The sequence below is a fragment of the Balaenoptera acutorostrata genome, chromosome 5, assembly GCF_949987535.1.
Source record: "Balaenoptera acutorostrata chromosome 5, mBalAcu1.1, whole genome shotgun sequence".
Lineage (NCBI taxonomy): Eukaryota > Metazoa > Chordata > Mammalia > Artiodactyla > Balaenopteridae > Balaenoptera > Balaenoptera acutorostrata.
In genome coordinates this window covers 722,277-732,197 of record NC_080068.1, presented here as the reverse complement: position 1 = coordinate 732,197, position 9,921 = coordinate 722,277, and positions in this window count along the sequence as shown.

Sequence of the window (9,921 nt, the reverse complement as noted above, 5' to 3'; positions counted from 1 at the left end):
AGACCCATATAAATATAGTCAACTGATCTCTGACGAATAAGCAAAGGCAATACAATGGAGCAAAGACCATCTCTGCAACCAATGGTGCTGGAACAGCTGGACAGCCACATAAAATAACGAATCTAGACACAGACCTTACACCTTTCACAAAATAGATAGAAACCTGAATGTGAAAAACAAACTATAAAAATCCTAAAATATAACATAGGAGAAAACTTACATGACCTTGGGCACTGTGATGACTTTTTAAACACAATACCAAATTCACAACCTATGAACGAAATAAATCATAAGCTGGACTTCATTAAAGTGTAAAGTTTTGTCTACAAAAGACAATGTCAAGAGGATGAGAAGACAAGACACAGACTGGAAGAAAATAGTTGAAAAAGACACATCTGATAAAGAATTGCTATTCAAAATATACGAAGAACTCTTAAAACTCAGCAATAAGCATATAAACAACCCAGATAGAAAATGGGCCAAAGATCTTAACAGACCCCTCACCAAAGAAGATATATAGATGGCAAGTAACATATAAAAATGGCCGAAATACAAAACACTGACATCAGTAAATGCTGTCAAGGATGTAGAGCAACAGAAACTCTTATACACTAATGGTGGGAATGCAAAATGGTACAGACACTTTGAAAGAAAGTTTGACAATTTCTTATGAAACTAAATATACTCTTACCATAGGATACAGCAATGGCCCTTTCTAGTATTTATTCAAATGAAATTGAAAACTTATGTTCACAAAAAACCTGCACATGGATGTTTATAGAAGCTTTAGAGACAATTGCCAAAACTTGGAAGCAACCAAGAAGTCCTTCAGTAGGTGAATAGATAAACTGTGGTATACCCAACTAATGGAATATTATTTAGCACTAAAAAGAAATGAGTTATTAGGCCATGAAAGGGTATGGAGGAAGCGTAAATGCATATTACAAAGAGAAATTTAAGCCAATTTGTAAAGGCTACATACTGTATGGTCCCATCTATATGATATTCTGGAAAAGGCAAAACTATGGAGAACGTAAAATGATTGGTGATTGCCAGGGGTCAGCTGTCGGGAGGGATGAATAGGAGCACAGAGGATGTTTAGGGCAGTAAAACTACTCTGTATGATTCTATAATGGTGGATATATATCATTATACGTTCGTCAAAGCCCATAGAATATTCAATACCAAGAGTGAACCCCAGTGGAGAAGAGTGATGAGCTAATGTAGGCCATCGACTGTGACAGATGTACCATCTGCTGGGGATGTTGATGGTGGAAGAGGTTGTACACGTGTAGGGACACGAAGTATACGGAAATTCACTGCTCTTGTTGTTCAATCTTGCTCCAAACCTAAAATTGCTCTAAAAATAAAGTTTATTAATTTGTAAAAAAGAGTGATCAATAAAAATCATTTAAACCGGGCTTCCCTGGTGGCGCAGTGGTTGAGAATCCGCCTGCCAATGCAGGGGACACGGGTTCGAGCCCTGGTCTGGGAAGATCCCACATGCCGCGGAGCAACTGGGCCCGTGAGCCACAACTACTGAGCCTGCGCGTCTGGAGCCTGTGCTCCGCAACAAGAGAGGCCACGACAGTGAGAGGCCCGCTCACCGCGATGAAGAGTGGCCCCCCGCTTGCCACAACTAGAGAAAGCCCTCGCACAGAAACGAAGACCCAACACAAGCAAAAATAAATAAATAAATAAATAAATTTATAAAATCAGCCGGAACCATATTAGAGTCAGTGGAGGGTAATAAGAGAAGAGAGGAAATCCCACTGTCATTTAAAAAAAAAAATCATTTAAACCACGTAATCCTTCAAAACAATGAAACTGAATCTCTCTGCAGCTAACTGCCCCTGTAGTTCAGCTGCAAGTAGCTTTCTTTTTTGTACGCTTCCTGGGTTATAGAATTTTTTTTGTGATTGTTGAGTGTAAGGCTAGATTATAGTCAGGATGAGTCACCCTCATTTATGCAAAATCCACCTGAAGACTGTTTTATATGTGTGTGTGTGTGTGTGTGTGTCCCTCCCTGTGAGTCTTGCTTTTTTCTTACATCTCCTCTTTGTGATAATGTGATTTTTGCATAGACAATAGAAGTTAAAAGGCATGTAATCGTTTCAGGCTCCATCTAACTCCAGGAAATGGAGAGGTATTAAAACAGGATGTACAGGGGCTTCCCTGGTGGCGCAGTGGTTGAGAATCTGCCTGCCAATGCAGGCGGCACGGGTTCGAGCCCTGGTCTGGGAGGATCCCACATGCCGTGGAGCAGCTGGGTCCGTGAGCCACAACTGCTGAGCCTGCGCGTCTGGAGCCTGTGCCCCACAACGAGAGGCCGCGATAGTGAGAGGCCCGCGCACCGCGATGAAGAGTGGCCCCCGCTCTCCGCAACTGGAGAAAGCCCTCGCACAGAAACGAAGACCCAACACAGCCATAAATAAATAAATAAATAAATTAAAAAAAAAAAAAAAAAAAAAAAACAGGATGTACATTAGTACTAATGACGTCCTGAGAATAAAGGATACTAGAATTATTTTCTTAGATCATGCAAAGGACACAGTTCTGCTATTTTAAATGATTACGTCAGGAAGAAAGGGAGTTTTAGGCTCCCACAAAATATTATTGTCTTGTGAAATGTATTGTCTACACCTACAAGTCCCAGATATTTCCGAAATACTTAAGACCATGGAAGAATCTAAGTCTATGAGGAGAGAACCGCTACTATTTTGCTACGAGCAGTTAATAATGGTTCTAAGGTAAACCCCTTAGCTGTCACCATAGTGCCTGCCACGCAGCAGAGCTAGTGCTTTCCTCTGCTCTCATTCATTCAAATGTCAGCAGAATAGAAATGCATTGAGGTTTCTATGGAAACCACTCCTGGTTTCAGGCATTTCTTGGGGCATTTTGTTCCATTAATTGTTTGGAGAAAGGAGGTATACATCAGGGCTTTTCATTAATGACATTTTCCCTCTTGGTTAGAAGCTGGTGGGCGGAGTTACCACCTCGTCTTTTGTTTTACCGCATTCTTAGCAGCTCCTGTGGCAGCTTTCCCCTCCGGCTGAGAAAACGGAATGAGCTACGTCTAAAGCTTAACAAATCCTGCCCATCAGCAGTGGCTGTTCAGACAGCATTTCTTCTCTTTGGCCTTAAAGGAAATTTGAAATTCTCATACCTAGAAATTTATGTAACTTATTTTCTCGCTCCGGATTTATGTAGTTCCTATGAAATGTAAACAATGCAAAAAGTCAAGACAACTTCAGTGCCTTTATGAACCCAATTAGCAACAACAATAACAGAAGGGAATGCTTGTGGGGAGGGGGGATTTTGTGGCATTAGTGAACATTTCAGTGTGAAATCCAAGACCAAAGAAAATAAAATATTTCAGCCCAGACACAAGCTAATTCATTGCCTGGAGGAATAAGATCCCTCCCATAATATAAAGAGAAAAATTAAAAAGAAAAAAAACAGGTCTTCAATGACTCAAGTGCATTACTGAGTGTCACGCTTTCCAGTAATCATACCAGAACACAAAAAGCTCATAGTGGACTAAAGAAGGTATTATTAATAAAGAAAAGCCAACACTAAATAAAAATAAGAAAAAGAAACAACCACAGAGGTTCCTTGGAGTAACTGAGGGCAGTCTGGACTCTGAAATCTGACAGCTCAATTTACATCTCATTGCAACCACTGACTACTTAGGATCTTAAATAATTTCCTTAGTCACCATACAAGTCAGTTCCCTCATTTGTGGAGTGAAGGTGAGAATTCCTACCTTGCAGAGGTGTTGTAAGGAACAGAGGTCATGGGTAAGGTTCCTTCTCATCAGTACAGTCATTACCTGAGATCCTGCAGTCATGAGGTTGTATAGGGATACAAAATTCCTCATATCATGCAAAACATCACTAAAGTACTAATCTCTTATAAAATTTATATCCATGCAAATATTATCCCTAGTTTAACATGAGCAGTTTCCTTGGCTTATGTTTCCGATTATTTGACTATCTTTAGCTGATTAAAGTTTACAATATCTCTTGCAATTACAGTGTTCCTTGATAATGAATTAATAATGCATCTCTTAAGAAGATGCAGAATTTCATAAAGCACATAAAGATGAGGATGAAGCAGTGAAGAGGTCGCAGAGCAGAGACTAGAGCCAGCCTCCTCCGACTCAGATGGGCCAGTTATCAGATACACAACACTGAGCAAGCACCTCTGCTTTTCTGGGTCTCAGCTTCCCATGCGCACAATGGAAAAATTACCACCCCATCTCCTACAAGGATTTGTTATGAGAATTGAATACTTAGAACAATGCTTAGAAAATCTTAAGCATGGGTGTTCATTAAAGTAAAAATAAAAACAAACAAAATAACTCCATAGCAAAGTCATTTTATTTTTCTTTATTTTTTTAATTGGAGTTTAGCTGATTTACAATGTGGGGTTCATTTCTACTGTACAGAAAGTGACTCAGTTATACACATATATACATTCTTTTTAATATTTCTTTTTTATCAAGATAAATAATATATTTTTTCTTTTCCATGATGGTTGATTACAGGATATTGAATATAGTTCCCTGTGCTCTACAGTAGGAACTTGTTATTTATCCATCCTATATACAATAGTTTGTATCTGTTAAGCCCAAACTCCCAATCCATCCATCCCTCACCCCCTCCCCCTTGGCAACCACAAGTCTGTTTTCAATGTTTGTGAGCCTGTTTCTCTTTTGTAGATAAATTCATTTGTGTTATATTTTAGATTCCACATATAAGTGATATCGTATGGTATTTGTCTTTCTCTGTCCGACTTACTTCACTTAGTATGATAATCTCTAGGTCCATCCGTGTTGCTGCAAATGGCATTATTTCATTCCTTTTTATGGCTGGGTAATATTCCATTGTATATACGTACCACATCTTCTTTATCCATTCATCTGTCGATGGACATTTAGGTTGCTTCTGTGTCTTGGCTATTGTGAATAATGCTGCATAGCAAAGTCATTTTAAAATGAAGTAAAATGATTATAAACTGAAGAAAACCCAGAAGGTTTATGACAAGATAGAAACAATAACAAATAATGATCTGAATACCACAGAGGCTGAGAAGCATTTGTGAAAACAGTGGAAAAGCTGGAATGTTCTCACGCACACGCAAATGACCACGTGTGCTGCTAGTGTCAAGAGGAGGCTGTGGGATCTGGTTTCCCAGACGCACCAATGGGTCCAGCTCCCGGTGTTCACAGCCTGTGTCGTCCCCGCCACCCACCCTAGACCAGGCTTGGTGTGTGTAACTCAGGGAAGAAGGATGCTGTGCAACTTCAAGGTTAGGTCACGGGAGACCCTGCGGCCTCATCCCGGCCCCTCCCTGGCCTGTCCTCCCCACCCCTGGAATGGCTCACTCTTGAGGAAGACAGCTTGCAGGCCCCATGGAGCCCTTGGCGGGGCCCAGGTGGTAGGGACCGGAGGCCTTCATCCTGAAGCCTGAGGACATCTGAGGACCCCTGCCAACAGCCATGTGAGCTTGAAGTCGAATCCCCCAACCCCGTGAGACCTCCAGATGACCACAGCTGCTTTCCACAGCTTGCCTGTGTCAGCTGAAAAGAAGGCACAAATGAAACGTTGAGAATTATGTTACTTGGCAGACATTCTGAGGACTTAAGCCCGGGACGCAGCCTCTCAGGTGGTTCGGAGGGACTGTTTCAAAGAGGCAACGGGGGAAGCCAGGATATAGAGGAGTTTTTGCTACAAAGACCAGCTAGTCGGAACATCAAGAGATTACTGTTAAGTCAAGAAAACCAGACACCTCAAGTTAAGGAAGTTAGAGCTTTCCGGTGTGTGGGAAGACGCAAGCTCCGGGCTCACTGGAATTGTTCCCTTGATGCGCACCTCCGCTCTCCGGGGCGAGTCTCCTTCCGGTGCATCACCGCAGGCTGCCTGGAGGGCGGGCGTCCCGTTTCCATCCTGAGTTCCCTCAGGGCTCACCATCCAGGCGGCTGAAACGTGCTGGCTCGAGGGCTGCAACAGCCTTTGTTTACTGATACGGCGGCAACAGCTTTCATTGACATCTGCGACCCCAGGAGAGAGCCTGAGCCAGAATCACCCGGCTAGCTCGCTCCTGGATGCCTGCCCAACAGACACTGTGTGAGGTCATAAAGGTTAGTACTTTAAGCTACTAAGTTTGGGGGTTATTGTTATGTAGCAACAGACAACCAACACAGAAGCAAAAGAAGCCCAGGGTGCTATTCTGCCGTGTAATGAGAAGAATTACACCTCCCACATAGATGAAATTGATGGTGTTTATTCTAAAAATTAGCAGGACCGTGCAACCTTCAATTTTCAAGATAAAAACTTTTTCAAATCCCTTTCTGAAAACTACTTAATAAGTAATTTTGATTCCCCTTCAACCTGCAGAGAAGTACACAGTCTGAGGGCTGCTTCTGCTCTCCCCGCTTTCTCTCCTCTCCACCACGCTGACGTCTTTGATGCTTCTGGACCGCGCCAGGCGCACCCCCACCTCAAGGCCTCGGCACTAACTATTCTTTCCATCTTAGTTTCTCTCCCCCAGACACTTGAGCATCTCACTTCACCTCCTTCAAGTCTGCTCAGATGTCTCTTCCCCAGAGAGGTTCCTCCCAAGCACTTTACTGAAAACTGCAGCCCCACCCCTCACTCCTGACCCTCTGTATCCTGTTTTATTGCCTTGTAACACTTTTACTAATTTTTGTGTGTATCCTTCCTCCCTGGAGGCCAGCTCCTCAAGGGTGGGGATTTTTGTCTCTTCAGTCACTTACTTACTGACAGATCCTCATTAACCAGAATGTCTGGCACATAAATAGGTGCTCAATACACAATTGTTGATGTGAGCTTAGGAAATAAATTTAGTTTAAATGGGTTTTTTACTGAACCAATTTTCCTGGGGTAAGGCGGCTGCCTGTATTTAAATGTTCTGACTGAGTAGGTTGTCAATAAACAGTAGCTATGATCTGAATGCAAACCTCTGCTAAAAAAAAAATATATATATATATATATATTAGCTTGAGTGACTTACAGGAGAGGGCTGGTTGCAGAAGAACAGCCAGAGTTGATATGAGCATTCATCTGTGAGCTCGCTGTTTAAATTAAACCTTTACCCCCTACATTCCGAGAGCAATCATCTCATCATAAATGCATAGAAAAAACTTTCATGTCTTTATTCCTACTGCCCAGCACAGGTGTACATTACCTTCATTATCAATTTTCCATCAGAGAATAGTCTGACTCACTGTACCTGGGCAAAAACGAAAGACGTAAATCAGATGGTGGTCCTAAAAAGTCTAAGAGGGCTGCCCTTGACATCAACTCCGAAGACTCCTGGAAGCCTTGTTTAGAAAAGATCATAGTAGAAAGGCCTCGTAAGCCGCCTGTGTGGGCGTGTGGCTCGGGAAACCACGCAGGACCCTGCGCTCAGAGAGACTCAGCGCTTGTTGCCATCCTGAAATTCTTACTTTTTTTTTTTTAATTAATTAATTAATTTATTTATGGCTGTGTTGGGTCTTCGTTTCTGCGCGCGGGCTTTCTCTAGTTGCGGCAAGCGGGGGCCCCTCCTCATCGCGGTGCGCGGACCTCTCACTATCGCGGCCTCTCTTGTCGCGGAGCACAGGCTCCAGACGCGCAGGCTCAGGAGTTGTGGCTCACGGGCCCAGCCGCTCCGCGGCGTGTGGGATCCTCCCAGATCAGGGCTCGAACCTGTGTCCCCTGCATTGGCAGGCAGACTCTCAACCACTGAGCCACCAGGGAAGCCCCTGAAATTCTTAACAACGTGTGAATAGGGGGCCTCCATTCTCAGCTTACACGGGGAGCTGCAGATCACGTAGCTGCCCTGAGGCCAGAGAGGACAATATTACTCACTGTGCAAGGAAATGAGCAGAGATGAAATGACCAGAAAGGAATATGCATTTTCTCTGAGGGAGACACCTCGGCCCTCTTTCTTTTCCCTGCGGAGCGAGGGGAGCGGAGAAACTGCAGCGGGGTTGGTGTGCTGCTTGCCATTCTGAGCGTGGCCCCTGCTACCAGCAGCAACTGCCCTGGGAGACGGTTAGAAAAGCATCATCAGGACCCACTCCAGAACTACTGCACAGGAATTTGCACTCACTCTGCACTTTAAATTGGAGAAACAAATCTGTGTTGTTCTAAAAGACAGTGGACATTGGAAGTGGCCTGGTCTCCTTGTTACCCAACTCGGGTTCAGTTGCTCACCGCTCAAAAGCCAATAATTTGAGAGGCAAGTGTGAATAGAAAGGAAAGGTGCTTCCATCAGAAAGGGCGGCAATCTGGGGAGAAGGTGGCCTCATGTCCTAAGACCAACTCTGAAGACTCCGCTCAGCCAGGACGGTGTTTAAAGGGGAAAATGGGGGGAAGAATCTCAGGGAACCACGGAGGCAGCAGAGCGTGCAGGCTGGCTGACTTCTTCTTCAGATGTTATCTCCTCCGCCTCATCTGCCTGCAGGATTGTTAAGGGGCCTTGCGGGTAGAGAGACAGCCATTCTTTACTTGCTGAATTCTTCCTTCTTCCTTCTTTTTATCTAGGAAAAGAATCAACAGGTTAGGCAAGGCATGGTGTGCATTCAGGAGCGCATCAGTCAGAAGTTAGGTTAAACTGCCTAGTGGTCTCATTCCTATAATTATTCTTTTAAGGTTACAGGGGGACAGAAATGTGTACATAGGAAAGGGGCAAAGGGGCTGCTTTCATCCTTAAAGTGGTCCCCCCCGTTCGCCAGAAAATCCTTAACCTGAGATGCTGCTGGAACAGGATGTGAATGGATTTGAACACTACTTCTGCTCCTTCTGTGGTCCATTCTCTAGGATGAGGTTAATATGATGTGAAATGACCTGAAGAAAATTAGAAACAAGGAGAAGGAAGAGTGCAGAACTGGGTGACTAGGAACTAAGCTGCGCAGGTGGAAAGCAGTGTAACAATAACCAAAGGGGGGCGGGGGGAAGCTACTTACAAATAAAACACATAATAGCTAATACTGAGGGCCTGAAACGGGCCAGGCACATACAATAGCTAATACTGAGTGCTTGAAACGGGCCAGGCATGTGCAATAGCTAATACTGAGGGCCTGAAACGGGCCAGGCACGTACAATAGCTAATGCTGAGGGCCTGAAATGGGCCAGGCACGTACAGTAAAGTGCCTTTGTGCGATGATATACTTTATTTAAACTTGGCCACAGGGCCGGATGTGAGGCTCCTGGGCACAGGGCCTGCCCCGAGCTCAGCCCCGGCCGGCCTAGGGCCTCCCGGGTGCCTGGAGGACAGAGCCGTTGCTGAGCCTGCCAGGAGCCCAGCCTCGGCGTTAGGGGCTCGGCCCAGAGCCTGGCCGTGGCGGTGGCGAGGCTCGGCACGCCGGGCAGGCGCCCGAGGGCGGCTCCCTGTGCCCAGGCCGCCCGGCGCCAGGGCTGCGCCTTGGCCTGGGGCCCGGGGTAGGCGGAGCCGAGGGCAGGAGAGGTCGTCCGTCTGCCTCTGCCCTGGAGCTTGGCCACCAGGGTCCTGGTTCAGAGCTCCCTTCTCCTGGCTGCCTGACGGCCCCAGGCCCCGGCCCAGAGGCGGACAGACGCCTTGCGGGAGAGGCGCCGGGGCCCGAAGAGCCACACCGGGCAGCGCGACCTTCACCAGTGACTGGCCGCGTGGACGGGCGGGGGCTGCAGGGTTCCGCGCCCACCGCGGGTAGTTGCGGGCGGTGCAGCGGGCGCGGGGCGCTGGCAGGCATGGCAAGTAGCCAGGCGCGCGCCACAGCGGCTCCGCTCCGCACTGGTGCCTGTGGATCACGGGGGGCCGGGACCCGGGTCACCGGCCGGCCCGCCTCCTGGCCCCGGGCGGTCCTCCCCGCCCCCAGCGCCTGGGTCGCGTGCCCCTGGCCCAGGCTCACCGTACTCCTCGCCCCACGGGTCT